The following is a 19,123-nucleotide window of genomic DNA, read 5'->3' as shown; positions in this document are numbered from 1 at the left end:
GTTAGATTCTTGAATCCACGACACTCGAACAGCAGGCAGCATCTAGAAGCCAAAACATTGCAGCCACCAACGTCCCCCACCAAAAAAAAAAAAAAGGAAACGCATGGGGAGGAAACCCTATAAAAGTGAGCGCGCGACATGGAGATCCTTTTAGCGGTGGCTTCCGGTGGTTTGGGTGGGGAAAATCGACTTTTCAATGGGTGGCGTTCTCTGTCGATCGGTGGAGCTCGTGAACGCGATGAGTCCGGGTGTGGTTCTTGAGATAATGGAGGTGGAGGGCGATGAAAGGCGGGGCAGATTGATTGTTAGGCTCGAAACTGGGGAGAGTAGAGAGATCAAGGGCAGCAAGTTCATAAACCGAAGCTTACGTTCTCGTCTTCATTGGAGCATTCATGTCACCGACGTGCTTCCCGGCGGTGAAACGGCGAGAATGATCTTTCGGGCCAACTATTTTGCTGAGAACGGGAAGGTCATATTCCGGCTAGTGGGCGAGGAACTGAGGGATGACCCAGTAGTGATCCCCGATCTCCGTCGCTTGAGGTAAAAATTAATTTAACTTTCTGAGAGCTTCTACTTAACTATCTATATGCGATAATATCGATTCATGAACTAAATTGTATGTGTTTGGTTGTTAGGTTCTTCACCTGTGTTGGAGGAAATTAAGCAACATTTGTGTATCGGTGCATCTATCTTTCGTTTTCTAATAATCTATGCTTAACAAGTTTTGATTTTGTGCTTTGGTTCTGTGTTTCTGTTTCGTGTTTTGGTTTTCTGCTTTGATTCTGTGTTTTGATTGCACTTTGCTTAGCAAATTTAGGACTTTTTGCGTAGTGATTACAAGTTTTATCGCATAACTAAGCATATTTGTATTTTGTTGTTGTTTTCTGGTTTTGTTCTTTAATTTTGTTTTTCTGGTCTGTGCTTAGAAAGTTTAAGGTTTTCTGGTTTTGTTCTTTGGTCCTGTCTTTGTGTGTGTGTGTTGACCCTAAAAACTACCAAGCCTACGTGGCGCGCAGGCCGAGTAATCTATGAGCTAACTACGTCATTCGGTTGAATGCGGGGCGTGCCAACTCGTCGACCGAGGAGTAAAATTTGTTGATGTTGCGTTAGGTGCGAGGCTGACTTCTGCATCTTGCGATTACGACTGAGGAAGGAACACGTCTCGGCCTCTTGGGTTCTCGAACCTGAAGACAAGGTTACTATTCTTACGAAGTTCATAAATCGTCGTTGTCGGATTCGATTACAGTGATGGTATTCGTCAGAGTAAACTCATGCCGAATCGACACCAAAGTGTAAGGGCACAAATACTCAAAGCAGATATGTGTCTTAACAATAAACGTGGTTCGGCCATCGGAATGCCGAACTCTAAATCCCACTTGAGAGTATCCAATCATAAACTAACTCAGCGTGCAATGTGCCGAGCCTAATAAACTGTAACACCTCACTTCGCCGAGAATGCTAATGAGATGACCTCAACCAATAAGGATTCGGATATCCTTTTTTACCAAAACTTGGATAGATAACTAGTCACCCTCGACGCAGTGCTATCTATGCCGACTGAAGATGTTGCGAGACCGGCTGGTTCTACGGTGACAGTGTTATCTATGCCGACTGAAGATATCACTGGTTGCCTTCACAGTGCTGTTTATCCAAACTGAAGGTGTGTCAGCAAAAGAAAAGGAAAAAAATCTCAAGGTTGTTGAGAGAATTTGCTCAGGGCAGTTGTGTGTTGAATTAGAGAGGCTTGAACGATGCACATCCTCTTCTATTTATAGCACCAAGCACTTTCTAGACCGAGTTACAACCCTACTTGGATTAGGATTTCTTCTTCTCATCAAACACCATCTCGACCAGTCCTATTTTCACTATGACTTTAAACCCAGTCCTTTATCAAACCGGATTCACTTCTATCCATATCTTGTCGAGACTTCTTATTGCGCCAGGATTCAATTACTCGTCTCGCAGCATGACTTGACCAACCTAGTTTAGAAGCCCATGAACTAAATGATCCATAGTAACCTTTTTTGTACGGCCTTCCGGGCCGAGAATACATCTCGGCCCAAACTGATATTTTGGGCCCAAACATTGCCCCATCACTTCTAAGGACTTTTTCGGTCTGAAGTCTCTGGCCGAGCCCTGACCTTGAAAAAGCGACACCAGGCCCCGTCTCCTGAGGAGCATTTATGAAGCATGATTGCATGATCTTGATCTCGTCAGATATCTCGCCAAGTGTCCTCTTCTCAGCATAACCTGAAGTGTCCTTTCATCATTACCCCTTTGATCCGCGAGATTTTTAAATTCCTCAAGACGTGCGGATGTCCAAACATCTTCAAATCAACATACATATCGCCGCATGCCATCATGCAATCTCGATTTGCGAATCTTTCGGTACCCTCGAGATCATGCGGACACCAAAACATCATTTCTTCATAAAAGGACACCATCACGATATCATCATGACCCCTTAATCTGCGAGTTTTTTTGTTCTTTCTCCTGAGTCTGTTAATATTCTCCATCACTCCATCATTATTAGCGATCTTCCCGATCACTATCCTCGTTTGGTCTTGCATTCCACGAGTCTATAAATACCTGGCCTTCTATCATTCATTCTTTACGCTTTCAAATTTTCCAAACTCTCTCTTGCTCAAAGATTAAAAGAAACCCCCTGACTTTCTCCCATAAACCCTTCGAAACCATTTCCAATGGCCTCCTTCATTTCCAAGCTCTCTAAGGAATGCGACAAATGTGGGACAATCATCGATCAGTGCTCAATTAAGACTCTGCGCTTTGAGAGCGATATGAGCACCCCCCACCAAATCCTTGGTCTACTTTTCAAGGATGCAGTGCCACCAGCCATTACCGAGCTCTTCAAGGATCAATGCCTAACACCTCTACTGTCAAGGTTTGAATGGTCGAGGTGGGATTTGGCGAAACCCCAAGGCTCCTGGCCCTAAACCACTACGACCTAGGCAGCTTGGGTTGCTTGGATGGAAAAGATCTTCGGCAAGCAATGGAAAGCTCTTAGCATTTACGATACCATTCGTCTTTCATCTATGGAACTCGTCATGGATAAGGAGCTTCTTATGATAGCCTCAAGCCTATGGTGCTCAGCTACCAACACCATGATCCTTCCCCTCGGCCCCATGGGCCCCACTATCATTGATATCACCGTAATCTTAGGGACTTCCCCTTTCGGCATCCCAGTTGACGCTACCCTCTCCGGGTACCCATCGACCATTGACCTGAAGGCTCTTTTCAATGATCGGCCCATCGAAACACTAAGCGGAGAGGGCCAAGAATCCTCAAATGAGGAAGTTCAAAAACTTTATAAGAACTTCCTCAACTACAACACTCTCTATCGCCACTTTGCCGGCTGAGGGGATGAGAACCTACGACAGGAGGAACACGAAGCCTTCTTCTTCTACTGGTATAACAAATTTATTTGTTGTACCAAGTCCAACAAATGCTTGGTCGAGAACATGCCGGTGGTCGAAGCCCTGGCTAGCGGTCACACCCTAGTGCTCAGTCCAGCCATTCTTACCCATCTCCTGCGTTGTTTGGCCGAGATGACCCTTCACAAGATCGACCCACACCAGAGTGGTCCCCTTTGGGTATTCCAGCATTGGCTGCAGGTTTATTTTGTCACCCTTCGGCCAGAGCTTGCCAGCTTCTCACCTATTGAGGCGCCCGGCCTTCAGGTGGCTTCTCGACCAGTACCTCCTCACCAAGCTGAAGACGTGTTTAGATACTTCTTCAGCCTTGATGCCCTTTCCGACGACGAATTCTTGATCTACCGTTGTCGAGAATATCCTTTGTCGATCAAACTCCCCACATCAGCATGCAGTGCAGATGATGATGCTGATCTTCGTCAATCCTGGGGGTCGTTTGTGCTTACCCGTGACCTTCCTCTTGGGTGTAACGTGCACCGAGCAAGTTGGGAAGTATATCACACCCAATTCACTGCTCGGCAACTCGGCTATCTTCAGGGTTGCCCGGTGCCTCTTCTTACCTCTCGCTCCCTGCTGAGTCCAGGACGCCTATCTGGCTTTTCAGACAAGGAGTGCAAGGATGCCAAGAAGGAGTTTCAAGAACGGTGCTAAAAATTCTGCTTTCGACCAACCGTTCCAGAATCTCTTAGCACTGACACTTTTGGTGATTGGTGGGAAGAGTATACCCAAAACTTTTTTGGTGCTTCGGTCGAAAACGTCCTGAACAAGATCTTCAGTGGTCGACCCCATAAGGCTTCTGCCCCATAATCTCAAGGTAACGGTCTATTTCTACCTTCTTCCTTCGACTTTGAACTTTACTAATTTGCTTTTGCTTTCTCAGGTGGTCGGTCACTGAAAAAGGCAGAAGTGGTCGTTGCGGCTGCGGCTGGGAAAAAATCGACCATCTCCAAAAGGGCTGAAACTACCGCACAGGCCTTGCTGAGCAAATGGCCTCGTCAAGAGGCCGAGACGGCCTTCGACCCCCCTCACCCCGTAAAACAGGTTAAGAAGCTGGCGAGGAAAGGAGAACGGGAGATTCATGTTATCTCCAGTCAAACTACGGGAGCGACGACTCCTAGTGTTTCCCCTTCTACCCCTGTCGTCTAAGCTTCGACAGAGAAACTGCCAATTCCGGCCAAAGAAACAGCTCATGTACGGCCTGTTCCTCAAGTCACTGGACCAGTCGTTGCTCCACTGGTCGAGGTGCCTGCAACCTTGGGGCCTGCTGCTACGCCTGTCTTGGAAGGGGCGGTCCCCTTGGCAGAGAAGAAACTTACCGAAAATCCAAAACCCACGGCAGTCGTTCTAGAAGAGAGCAACAGGAGAGATGAGATTTCATTGACGAGTCACCTTCAACCACGCGATCCGCCTTCCCCTGCATTAGAGGCGGTTGTCCAAGTCGGCCCTTCTGCGACCGATCGTGGCAAAAGACCTGCCGTCGAGCCAGAAGCGACGGCGAAAACACCTGTTCATCCGTATGACCAGAACCTCAACATTCCTCCTCAAGAAGCTACTTCGACCTTCGTAAGTACCCTTACCGTTTTTGTTTGGTTACTTTTCTGCCTTAGATCTCTAAACCAGGAAGATACTGAATGTCAGGTGCCTACCCATTCTTTTCATCGAACATTCTACGCGTCGAAGGGTGTTATCTATATTTCTTGGCCGCCTCAGTGGCCATCGAACGTATACAACCTCTATCGGCTGCGTGAACTAAGAAGCAGTCTAAGGCACTGGGAACACTTCTGGAGCGGCTGGTCCTTCGGCCGCTACAATTGCACCTGCCGATTCAGCTGCTCTGGTTCGGCTACAAGAAGTTTTATCTCTCTCGGCATCACAAGTCCTTGAGCGCAAATGGCTCGATTCGTTGGGTGCATGCCTAAACGATCTCCGAGCAGATGGTCAAATGAGCACCGAGGTTGTCGTTCAGGCGTCGTCCGCCTTGGAGCGAGTTCGGGAATCCTTCAGTATTCTCGAGAACATTATTTGGGCTGATGATGACTTGAAAACTGCACTGGCCGTTCAGGAAACTCTTCGTCCGAAGATCGATGCCTTAAAGATGAAAGAGGAAGCCTTGGTCGACCTCGACCATCAAATGGCCGAACTGGCAAAACGAAGGTCGGCCCTTACTTCTGAGCTTGCCAGGGACTTTGAGTCGGGCGGGAAATCTTGTCTAACCGAATTTACGGCGAATGTGAAGCGAGTTGAGCAGCTGAAGTTAGACAAGAATAACAGGCAGGCTTAGGTCATAATGGGCGAGGTGAGGTGGCTGGAGCTGAAGGCACTTCTTGGAACTCTTCTTCCTTCATCGCCTTAGAATAATTTGATTGTAAACCATCTTATTAATGAAATGAAACAAGCTTTTACTCTTGCATCTCCCATGTGACTGGGTAGTAGTTTTTTAAGAACTTTCCATTAATTGGTAATTTGTGAATAATACCGGTTCGATCTCTAAGATGGTATGCCCCCTTACCGAGAACTTTATGGATGACAAACGGTCATTCCCAATTCGGCGACCATTTACCGAACCTGGGGTCTTTAATTCCCACGGGTAACACATTTTGCCAAACTAACTCTCCTTCGCCGAACATTTTTTGTTTGACTCTTTGATTATAAGCTCGCTCGGTAATTTTCTTTTGTGCCACTAGAAGATTGTAAGCGTCAAGCCGATCTTCTTCCAAATCTTCTAACTTTTATAACATGGCCTGATTATATTCGGCATTGGACAAACTACTCTGCTCGATCACACGTAAAAAATTTACACTTAGCTCGACTAGTAACATCGCGTCATGTTCATAGGTTAACGCATATGGGGTGGTCCTCGTTGCCGACCGGGGTGAAGTTCGGTATGCCCATAAGGCTTCATTCAATTTTAAATGCCACATGCCAGGTCTTTATTTTATCATTTTCTCGAGAATACCGATCAAAACCTTATTACTTGCTTCGGCTTGTCCATTCGTTTGTAGATAGTATGGTGTGGACTGCTCAAGCCGAATTTTTAAGCTCGCCGTATAATCTTTGAACCTTTCGGCTGTGAAGACTGTGCCATTATCAGTTATGATTGTTTCTGGCACACCGAACCTGGTCACAATATGTTCCCCCACAAAATCACAAACCTCCTTGGATGTTAATTCGGCATATGATTTTGCTTCGACCCACTTAGTGAAATAATATGTTGCCACGAGTATCTATGCATGTTTCGCTGCTCCAGAAGATGGTGTGATTTTGCCGATCACGTCCATTGCCCATCCTTTGAACAGCCAAGGTTTGGTGACCGAATGAAGTAATTCGGCCAGGCCCTTTGGATGGGTCCATGAATTTGACACTGGACGCATCTTCGTGCATACTCGATACAATCTTTCAATATGCTTGGCCAAAAGTAACCGTGTCGGCGAAGTAGCCAACGCAATTTGCCTCATGATTGATGGGCTCCGCAAATTCCTTCATGTACCTCTGTGATTGCTTGGGCGGCTTCTTGCGGGCCGAGGCATAACAGTAATAAACCGTCCTCGCCTTTTCGATACAACTCGTTCTAGTACGAGACGTAATTTATGGCGTGGACCCTTGTCTTTCGGTCGTGCTTGCCTCTGGGATCATCAAGGTATTGCATAATTGGCATTCTCCAGTCGTTTGGTAGCGTCTCGACCGCGCAAACATCTACAGGATCCTCCCATTCCAATAAGGAAAGTAAGGACATTACCCGTGTACGGATGACTTGGTCGCGCTGAAGGACTTGTTAATTAACCAAAGCCGGACACGATTGCCGTAAAACGGGTATCATCGGTCCACTCTTGCCCCCTAGAAGTTGTTCTCCAGAGGTTATCTGAGCGAGTTCATCTGCGACGGTGTTCCGTCCATGGGAAATATGATTGAATGTGATACAGTTGAATGACTCGGCCAAGTAACTGGCCATCATGTGATAGGGTGCCAGAGTACAACTCATGCACCGAAAAGTTCCATTAAGTTGGTTAATCACAAGCTCCGAATCACCAAAGACGAGAACCCGAGCAGCGTGTAAATCATGAAGTACGCTAAGGCCGATAACAAGGGCTTCGTACTCGGCCTGATTGTTGGTACAATCGAAATCCAACTTGAGGGAAAAGAACCAACGGTGTTGGTGTGGAGACTGGAGTACGATCCCCACACCGGCTGATGTTGACGTGCTGGAACCATCAAAATACATCGTCCAATAATTGTCACGTGCTTCCACCATTCCGATTGCAACATCGGTGCCCCCGAACCCATATGGAGAATGGTGGTGGGCTAAGAAATCAGCAAGCGCTTATCCTTTGACGACTTTTTGTGGGACGTACTGCAAACTAAACTCCGATAGTGCCAGTGTCCATTTCCCGATTCGGCCTTTGACTATTGGCCGAGTAAGCATATATCGAATAACATATGTCTGGGCGATGACCTGCGTAACGGATGAGAGCATATAATGTCGGAGTTTTGATGCGGCGAAGAACAAAGCCAAGCAAAGCTTCTTAACTGGTGAATAATTGATCTCTGGAGGATTGAGGTGTCGGCTAAGATAGAAAATAGCTTGTTCTCGCCCAGCGTCAGTATCTTGCGCGAGGAGGCAACTAATGGATTCGTCGGCTGCGAAAACGTAAAGCTTAAGGGGTTTATCACGTCGAGGCGGTACGAGGACGGGGGGAGTTGCAAGGGCAACCTTGAGTTGTGTGAAAGCCGCTCGATGTTCTTCACGCCACTCAAACTTATCTGAGTCCTTAAGTTTCAACAGTGTAGAGAATGCCGTCATTTTGCCAGCAGAATTAGCTATGAATCGGCGAAGAAAATTTATTTTCCCGAGCAAGGACTGGAGTTGTTTTTTTGTCGTCGATGGTGGGACGTCAATAATTGCACGAGCTTTGTTCACATCGACCTCGATGCCGCGATGGTGGACAAAAAAACCTAAGAAATTACCGGTTTACACGCTAAAGGCGCATTTAGCCGGGTTCATCTTAAGGTTATGTCGTCGCATGCGAAGGAAAGTTTACCGAAGATCATCAATATGCGTTCGAAGACTTTTTGATTTGACCACGACGTCATCAATATATACTTCTATGGTAGTGCCGATCAGGTCATAAAAATGGTATTCATCGCGCGTTGATATGTAGCACCAACGTTTTTTAAATCGAATGGCATGACTACCCACTCGTAGGTTCCAAGTGCCCCCGGGCAGCGGAAAACAGTTTTATGAACATCGGCCTCGGTAATAAATATCTGGTTATAACCGGCATGTCTATCCATGAATGACAGCATGTCATGATTAGCCGCGACGTCGATTAGCAAATCTGAAATTGGCATGGGATATGCATCTTTAGGTGTTGCCAGATTCAAATTTTGAAAATCAATGCAAATGCGTAGGGCCCCATTTTTCTTGAGCACTGGTACGATATTCGCCAACCACTCGACATATCGAGCGGTTCAGATTTTATGTCGAGCTGTACTTCAGTCGAGAATCGGTGAGGAAGTTGTCGAACAGGCTTGCAACCAGGTTTGATACGTAATTCATGTTCGACAAGGGTCCGGTCGAGACCCGGCATCTCATGATAACTCCAAGCAAAACAATCTTTAAACTCGTGAATCAATTGATAGAGTTCCACTTTCATGGCATGGGGTAATAACGCACTAATAAATAGAGGCCGAGGATCATCGGCCATTCCAACATTTATTTCCTCTAGAGGATCCTTGACTTGGGGTCAGCTGTCGTCGAGCTCGACCAGTGCGGCCTGAACTTTATCCAACGATAGTACCGGGCTGTTATCCTCTTCGACCAAAAATTCGATTAAGTTGATACCCGAATGCGGGTGCTTGGAAATAGCATACCAATGGGCCAGCAGGCGTTCCATCGTAGATGAAACCGCGGCCCGACGTCTCTCGCTTTTGATGTCAATCATCAGTTGTGGGGAGAAAATTGGCCAAACCGAGTCTCGCCGAATCCTGGTGGACAGTTTCGGTGCCTACCTCAATGGCTTTCTGGAATAAGATCCGAGTCGGCCATCCATCTTCATTGAAACCTTGTAGGGTAATATAGCCGACGTGATCATCATAATAGTGGGCCTGAATCATGTTGGTTTCAAATGACTAAGTATCGGCTGGGTGGACCACGACCGATTTACCATCCCAAAAAATAAGGACTAGGTATAACGAAGAAGGAATGCAATTCGTTTGATGAATCCAATCCCTACCGAGCAAAGCATTATATTCGGTCTTGGAGTCGACGATAAAAAATGCGGTCATGTGATTGCGACCTGCGATGCTTACCTCTAGAGGGAGTACTCCTTTGGTCTGAGACTTGTCACCAACAAAGCTACTCATGATTATTCTTGAAGGAATGAGCTCGTCGGTGGATCGTCGTAATGTTTTCATGACGGATACAGGCATGATATTGACTATTGCTCTGCAATCGATGAAAATCTCAGAGATTGGGTAGCCTTCAATATGGGTCGTGACATACAACGGTTTTAAATGTTGAAGATTAGTCGAGGAAGAATGGGGAAACAAAATGTCCAAGGCTATTTTAAGTTTATCGTCGCCGTTAGTTGACTCGTCTTCAGTAGTAGTGACGAAATCAACTTGTGTTGCCTCCTCGGTAACTACATCACAGTCCAAGGAACTTGGTTGGTGTGTAGTTAGTTGAAATTCGGCAGGGAGAACATGGACCATGCTGATTTCCATGTTTTCAAGGACTGAAAGGCCCATTGAATCATGGTCATCATCATCCGGAGTAGTGAGAACTATATCATCGTGTGTCAGAGCATTCGCGGCCAGCTCGCTATGTGTCTTAACATATTTAGGCGCTTGTGTCATGCAATCCGACGCTGTATCCTGTTGACTGTCATCTTCAGGCTTGCATGCATCTGGTGTCAGACTCTGCTCCTGCCGTATTTTGTGAGCTCGTTCCTCATAGGCGATCCGGGCATTCCTGGTGTCCAGGTAAGCGTCCAGACGTGCCACCCACTCTATCTCATCGGCTGTTAAGCCGAACAAGGATACGGTCGAAAAAACTTCGAAGTGATACCGAAGGTGTTGAAGGTCTTCAAGAGAAAAAGGGAGTTCGGTTGTGTCAATATCCGTGTATGGGTCGACCTCGAAGCCGAGAACCCTAGCCTCTCGAATGTGCTGGAATCTGGCTTTCATTGCTGGATCAGTGGTTTTTTGGATGATCTGCTCAGCATCGGGGCAAGTTAATGCCAGGTCAAGAGCTTCTTGGCAAGCCTTCGGTAACCCATACAAGTCGTTGGCGGAATATTTCTTGTGAAATTCTTTCATATATTCCAATGATTCGCCGAGGAATGGAGGGTGCAGATTCCACCGAACTCTGATTAGTGGTTCTTTCAAAGGTAACGGGGGCAGTTTGCTTTTAGCCTCTTTCCTAAATTGCTCAAAACGAGCTTTCATTTCCCCGGGCCAAAGAAGAAGTTTGATGCGCTTCTCGGTTGCTTCAATGGTAGTTTCAAAATCCCGATTGGTTTCCTTCTCGACCTGTAATTCAGCCATGATTGTTGGGGTTGGCTGATCATCTCTGCTTCCTACTGTCTCTTTTGGCTGCCATTTAGTGGCCAAAACAGGCTGAGTAGCTTGTCGTCAAGCCAAACAATCTATATGCTGACGTCGACGTTTCTGAGATTTGGATAGCGCGGTATACATGCCGGTGGGAGAATTGTAGTTGTACCAACATTGGTCACGTGGTTCAGGTGGCCTGAAGGTTTTTTGATTTGCTGATGAGCTCGAACTACTGGAATTGCAGGAATAATAGTTCTCGTTGTAACACGGTGCGTCGAAATCAAGGCATCGTCTGACCGATGTAGGACCATCTGTCTATTTCCTTGGGCCGAGCCTGTCGAATACTTTCTGGTGCTGGCCTTCACTAGGTTCATTTAAAGGCTTTGATGTAATCGCCGATTAGTGTTGTGATGTCGGCATTTGCATCGGAGGCAGTTTCCTCTTGGGCTCGGTTAATACAACGCGTGCCTTACAATTGCTACACAAAACTATCGGCCCACCATTTCCATCTTCGCTGGAGTCTGACATGGACCCGACTATAGCAGGTCTTGAGAGTTCGGTGGGTGGTGCATTAGAAAACAAGTCGATCTTGAGTCGAGGTTGGAAACCTTTCTTTAGGATATGTGGTACTATTGGCCCGCTATTTTCTTCGTCGTTGTAGTTTGACATTGGTTCAACTATGGCCGGTCCTGATAGCTCGGTAGGTGGCGCGTTGGAAAATAGATCGATCTTGAGTCGAGGTTGGGAGCTTTGCTTCCGAATGTGTTGTACTGGGGTAAATTTGACCTTCTCTTTTCCTTTGCTCTTGGGCAAACGGGCGTCTACCATGCCGACTGTCGCTGAAGGGAATGGATCCGTATCAACCGTCATGCGTTTTTCAGGAAACTTTAGCTTGCCTTTGTCAATCCAACTCTAGATATCATCACGAAATATGACACAATTATTTGTTGCATGCTTTGTCAAGTTATGGTATTTGCAATATGTCCTTCCTTTAAGTTCTTCGGCCTTGGGAATATTATGCCCTAGCCGAAGTTTAATGATCTTCACTAATAGCAATTGATCAAAAATTGCTTCAGCCTGTGTGATATCAAAGGTATAAACTTTTGATGTTTTTGCTGTTTCTTCAGTGGTCGAGCAGGTTTTGACCTCTTTGGAATTAATTTGAGTCAATGCCTTGCACACGTATGGTTTATCTATTACTATCTCGGCCGCGTCCACGCTGACGTACTGAGATTCTTCACCTTCGGTCGACGCGTAATTGATCGTAGGGTTTTTGTAAATCGTCCCTCGAGATGGGGGTTTCGACATCTTCTCTTCTTGGAGCAAATAGTCATATTGCTCGACATGCTGGGCTAATTCATACATATCCCGAAAGTTTGCCCCTAAAAATTTCTTTTTGTATTCTACATCGAGTCCGTTCAAAGCAAGTCTAACAAACTCGACATCAGGGAGAGGTACTCGGCACCAATTCCTTGCTGATTTAAATCTGGTAAGATAATCCATTGGTGACTCATCAGACGCTTGAGCCATCTTTGCCAACGAAGAAACTGACATTTCTATCCCTAGCCGATAAAATTGCTCGTGAAATCTCTCGACCAATTCCTCCCAGCTTTGGATGGAATTAGGTGGAAGGTTGATATACCAGGCAAATGCTGATAAGCTCATATTTATATATATTTTACATAAAATTCACTTGTCTTTTCTTAGTTAGTTCCTTATATTTTTGAGCTATTTACTATGTTTTTGTGTTTTGTGTGATTTATCAAGCAAAGAAAAGAAAAGTAGCACAAGTGAATTATTAAGTAACAAATTCGTCAAAACTGCCTGTGCAGATTAACTGACTTTGAAAGCATGTTACGAACAGCTCAGAATGAATGAGAAAATGTGCCTTATATGCGTGGAAAGCTACAGATGTCTACTTTCTGGAGCAATTTACGGATTGTTAATATCATTTTTCAAGAAGAAGTTATGGGCATTGTAACACTGAAAGGTTCAGAAACATGGACAGCACATACACAAAGAGAAAGGCAAGGCAATGGGTGGATTGTTGGCTGAAATAATGAAGAACATGTGTGTGCAAATGCAAAGGAAAAACACACACACATGGGCAAAGGAAACACACACACATGGGCATAAAATGGGTTGTTTTGTGGTTGAAATGATGAAGCATGTGTGTGTGTAAATGTAAAGGAGAAACATGGCAGAAAATGTGTGTGTTTTGTGGTTGAAATGATGCAAAGAACATGTGTGTGTGCAAGTGTAATGGCAAAGCAAAGAAACATGGCAGCAAACCCACATGCAAAGTGGAAGAAAAGCACAAGGCAAGGGCAGAAAATTGGTGTGCTTTGTGGTTGAAATGATGAAGCATGTGTGTATAAATGTAAAGGGGAAACATGACAACTCATACCCACACAAGCTGCACATGCAAAGGAAATGGAGTGGTCCTCTCTCAAGCCTATAAATACCACCTCCCATATTCATAAAAAAAAACAGTTTTTGATCCATCTTTGCTGTGAGTTCTCCACCATCATTCTCTCCAAATTCAGCCAAAAATCACCCCTAGCCACACCACCCATCAACCCTAAACATTTCCATACCATTCTCCATCCATTCTACACCATAAAAACCACCCAAAACCTGTCCAAAACCTCTAGTGCCGTAGCTTGCAAGGAAGGAGAAAGAAGAAGAAACCTGGTGCCGTGCCTAAGCCCAAGCCTTGGGAGTGTTGGAGCGTTTCTAGGTGTTTTCTATCTTTGTTTTTAATGTCTAAATTTATGCATCTTTGCTTTGTCAGTATGAGGAACTAAACCCCTCTTAGTTAGGGGGTGATTCGAAACTATGTTCATGCTTGCAATATGATTTTATTACATCCAGTTGTGATTCATAAGTTGTGAATTCAACTTACTTATCCGTTTGTATAAAAACTTATTTGTGTATGTTGGTTGAGAGTGCACGCTTAATTTTCATGCATGAATTTGACGCTAGAATATAAGGGAGTTTCACCTAATCGTTATGAACTTATATTCACAAGTAGTGAAGGTTGCTAGTCACAATCACGTTAAGTAAATTCTTGGCATAAGTTTCATGCAAATCATAGTAACGAGTGCCTCGTCAATGCTTATGTTTTTCATAGAACTTAATGATTCTTGCTTGTATCTCTATTATGCAATTCATGTAGGGAACTTGTAGGGAATGTTTTGGGTTGTCGTATGCAATCATCCAACCCAATAACTTGTGGAAAAACTGAGGGTTAATTAGTGCAATTCACGGTTAATTTGGGGCGTTGAGTATTCATAGTTTATCGAAAAGCAACTGGAAATCGTTTTGTATGCAAGTGTGACATGTGTGGAGAAGAACCTCCTAGCTAGCCTTCCATCCATAAGTTTCATTCAAATTCATTTACAATCTATTTTGTTTTACAAAGTTTGTTTTGTTTTCAATTTCATCAAGAACCAATCTCCCATTTATTTCAAAGTGTTAGATTAGTTAGTAATCACTTTAGTTTGTGTTTTTAAGTGTCTTGAGTCAAGTCATAACCCAATTTCGTCCAAGTTAGTGTTAGGTGTTCAAAACTGCCCAGAAAGTGTTTTTAAGGCAGTTTTAAGTGTTTATTTGCTGTTTTGAATCTTTTTGTTTATCTTAGTATTTTAAAGTATAGTTTTGCATTCTTTGAGTCTAGTTTAGTGTTTTAAACTTTGTTTTTACGTTTTCAAGTCAGTTTCCAAGTGATTTAGCAATCCCTCTTAATCCCCGGCCTAGAATGATCCCTACTTACATACTTTACTACATTTGATAAAAAGATGGTTTAATTTGTGTGCTTATATATTTCGCATCAAGTGCTGAACCTGTCAATGAAAAGTTGAACAGCCGCAGCTTGTGAAAATCAATGTTGACATCTCCGCATTGCGCGGTGAAACGAGCCACATGTTCTAACGAGGATAAAGACGATTCTCCAGCGAAAAGACTAAAATCTGGAATTTTGAAACCTTTAGGATATTCGAACCATTCCACATAAGCTGGGTATGGATGGATGAATTTAGGGAACTTCGGCCCCTTTTTCATGGCCGAATCAATCATTCGCTGGACCTCGGTTATATCGACGGACGTTACTTCCACTCTCTGGTCAGGTTCATCTGTCCTACTTCTCGATCCTCATTTTTTTTCTAAGTCAATTGCCTTGAGCCGAGTAGGAATTGGCTCGGCCTGTACTACTGGCAACAGATTATTCCTTGGTGGCAAGTGCCGAGAAAGATCGAATGACTTGTCGTCACAGACCTTGCTAACCAGTATTTCAAGCAATCTGTTTTGTACCTCATTGTTACTACGTATCACATCGTGCAGTTTATCGATTCCTCGACTAAACGTTTGTTCAACCGCCCTAGACTGTTCGTCAAGTCGTCTTTGAAGAAACGATCTTGTTGGTGGATCAAAGCCTTCACCACCATCCTCATCACAGTCCTTCACTGTCCCTTCATTGAGAACGCATGTGTTTTTGTTAGGGATTTCTAGACTGCAACGCTGACCGCCGAGACCAACTTCCTTTTCTCGGCGAGTCGAGCTTGTGAACTCAGGTGTCACGGCACTAAGGGGATTTTGTGTCTGTGATACACTTTGTCTTATGTTCTGAATTGGCAAATCGGTTGTTGATTTTCCCATAGCTGTTTTCTTTTTAATCGATCGTGTTTCAATTGGCATGAACTTCGTAGTTTAGCACTGGGTCCCACCTGGCGTGCCAAAATGTTGACCCTAAAAACTACCAAGCCTACGTGGCGCACAAGCCGAGTAATCTATGAGCTAACTACGTTCTTCGGTTGAATGCAGGGCATGCTAACTTGTCGGCCGAGCTCGGTCGAGGAGTAAAATTTGTTGATGTTGCATTGGGTTCGCGGCTGACTTCTGCGTCTTGCGATTACGACCGAGGAAGGAACACATCTCAGCCTCTTGGGTTCTCGAACCTGAAGAAAAGGTTATTATTCTTACGAAGTTCACAAATCGTCATTGTCGGATTCGGTTACAGTGATGGTATTTGTCAGAGTAAACTCACGCCGAATCGACACCAAAGTGTAAGGGCACAAATACTCAAAGCAGATATGTGTCTTAACAATAAACGTGGTTCGGCTGTCGGAATGCCGAACTCTAAATCCCACTTGAGAGTATCCAATCATAAACTAACTCGGCGTGCAATGTGCCGAGCCTAATAAGCTGTAACACCTCACTTCGCCGAGAAGGCTAATAAGATGACCTCGACCAATAAGGATTCGAAAATCCTTTTCGACCAAGACTTGGATAGATAACCATTCACCCTCGACGCAGTGCTATCTATGCCGACTGAAGATGCTGCGAGACCGGCTGGTTCTACGGTGACAGTGCTATCTATGCCGACTGAAGATATCACCGGTTGCCTTCGCAGTGCTGTTTATCCAAACTGAAGGTGTGTCAGCGAAAGAAAAGGAAAAAAATCTCAAGGTTGTTGAGAGAATTTGCGCAGGGCAGTTGTGTGTTGAATTGGAGAGGCTTGAACGATGCACAGCCTTTTTTATTTATAGCACCAGGCACTTTCTAGACCGAGTTACAACCCTACTCGGATTAGGATTTCTTCTTCTCATCAAACACTATCTCGACCAGTCCTATTTTCACTATGACTTTGAACCCAGTCCTTTATCAAACCGGATTCACTTCTATCCATATCTTGCCGAGAGACCTTATTGCGCCAGGATTCAATTACTCGTCTCGCAGCATGACTTGACCGACATAGGTTAGGAAGCCCATGAACTAAATGATCCACAGTAACCTTTTTTGTACTGCCTTCCAGGCCGAGAATACATCTCGGCCCAAACCGATATTTTGGGCCCAAACAGTGTGTGATTTGTTTCCTTTTTTAGTCTTGGTGGTTTTTGTCTTCGATAGTTTCTGTTCTGGTTCTGGTATGGATTGTAGGAGTAGTGACATTATTTGTTGACTCGCTTGTCTCAAATCTCTGTATAGTTTTCTGTGAACTAAGTTTTGAGGAAATGGGTTTCGTTGGAAAGTGTTCTTGTTCTTTCAACTTGGTTGAATTTGTTGGGGAAGATTTTCATTTTTCAATCTTGGTGATTTGTGTATTTGATGGCATCTGGTTCCGGTTTGGATTGCATGAGTCTTACATTATATGTCATTTTTTGAGGTATAGCAATTAGGGAAAGCTCTTCGTTTCGAATTAACATTTGTATTGAAACTTGTAGTTCTTGAAAGCGGTAATTTTTATTCTAAGATAATATGATTTTTTGGTGAGAACAGATCCCGAATTTTGTATAATTTGGTATCTCTCTTCTTTATTTACATTAATAAAAGCATTTTTGCTCTTTATTGTCAGATAGTCTTGTTTCCTTCATTGAAGCAAATCCCCTATTTTATCTTCCTTTCTTCCTTGCCTCTTCCTGCTCTGGTTCTAAATCGAATGTCAATGTCTCTTTGCTCTCTGGTTCTTTAGTGGATGTGGTCAACCTTTCCCAGCATCACTTTGTTTCGCAACCTACATTGTGTTTCTTTTGCCTAGTGCTTCCATCTCTTGCGATCTTCTAGTTTTGTTCTTTGACAACGAATATTGTTCCCTCTTTAAGAGGGAGCAAGTTGTTTTGTTGCTGAGAAATTTAGATAATTATAAGTTTGAGTGAAACTGGAAATCGTATTTCACATTTGAATTTTGTTTTTTTCTGGTATGTGTTTACCAATGGCTGTTATAATTTTCAAGCCAGTTAGGGTTCGATGTGAACTTTGAAATTACACTCGCAAATCCATGATTAGTTGCACTTTAGTAAGCAAGTTGCCCAAAAAAATAGTTGTATAATACTCGTATTTAAAATAACATCACTTGGCGATATCTTCATACTTTGAAGTTCCTTACCCAAACACAGTTTCTGACCCACCCTATACATTGGTCTGGTGAATTTTGCCAATGCAAGTCAGCCACATTACTGACTTATTAGCTACTCCAAAATAGCCACAACCATGGCTTTCTAAATGTCACACAATTCTTTGTAGTGCATCGCTTCGTCGACTGGGTTTTCCCTGACCACCTTATAATCTTCTGACGACCGAGTAAAATGGGTTTCATTGCAAAGTGTTTTCTTTTCTGGATTGCAGGAGTCGTTAAAGTCGTGATTGAGTCAAGCCAGTGTCAAAACTCCGAATTCCAGCTTATTCTTGAGTTGTATTTGTAAAGGAACCTGTATTATTTGAAAGAATCTGTATTCTAAGACTTAATTGCATGGTGAGAACAATGTCGTCTTGTAAAAGAGAATTATTATTAGCACTTCAAACTTTCTATAATTAGAAAGAAAAATACACTTGTGAGGAATGTAGAATAAGATTTTTGAAGTGCTAATAACAATTCTCTTGTAAAATTCAGTGTTTGAGTAATTTGCAGTTACAAAAGGATTTTAGCTCTTGTTAGCAATATTTCAAAGCTTTATGTGCAACGTGCCCATGCTTGGCCCTCTATGCCAGTCATAAAGGCCATGGATTCTCGATTCAAGGTGCATCGGGACATCTGTCACCGGTTCCGATCATAGCATGACCGTCACATTCGGATTTTTAAATTGGTAAAGACCACTTTGCTTTGCCTGTTAAATAGGGTTTACTCTACTCACTTTACTTAATATTTTATTATATTATTAAAAATAATAAAAAGTAGGTATATAAAAATGGAAAACTAACCAAAAACCCCAAAAAACTTTCTTTTTAATCATCTGGACAATTTTTTGCAAAAATGCCGATCCTGCCCTTTAAAGATCCATACAAGATTGGGTCAGTATTCTGTAAGGGTCATGTGGGATACATCCAAAAGAAGAAAAGGGAGACTAACATTTTCAGAAAAGAAGGATTCACATGCAAAAGAAAATGATGTGGCAAACATTTACCACCACCCTCCGTCCCCACATTCCATCCTCTTCGTTTCACCTTCCACAACAGCCGTCTTTCTTTCCGAGGCACCACTTACCTTCAATGGCCCGAAACACATAAAGATTGAGCTTTCTCGATTCTCCAGGGATGACCCATACAGTTGGCTAGCCCTAGCGAAGGAATATATGGATTATCACGGGGTCGACGACGCCAACCGAGTCACAATCGCAGGGCTCTATTTCACT

General features: G+C 43.9%; 1 long non-coding RNA gene across 1 annotated transcript; it reads left to right on the top strand.

Annotated features, from left to right (window-relative positions):
* The first annotated feature begins 317 nt into the window (after nucleotides 1-317).
* LOC139198326 (uncharacterized) lies at nucleotides 318-18,254 on the top strand. The gene is made up of 3 exons (XR_011583705.1): nucleotides 318-540; nucleotides 636-680; nucleotides 18,120-18,254. It is a non-coding gene; the product is annotated as an uncharacterized lncRNA (long non-coding RNA).
* Nucleotides 18,255-19,123: the final 869 nt, after the last annotated feature.

Source organism: Malus domestica, chromosome 08, assembly GCF_042453785.1.
Source record: "Malus domestica chromosome 08, GDT2T_hap1".
NCBI classification, from domain to species: domain Eukaryota; kingdom Viridiplantae; phylum Streptophyta; class Magnoliopsida; order Rosales; family Rosaceae; genus Malus; species Malus domestica.
The sequence above is the reverse complement of the archived record's forward strand: the minus strand, read 5'-3'. Positions and strand labels throughout refer to the sequence as shown.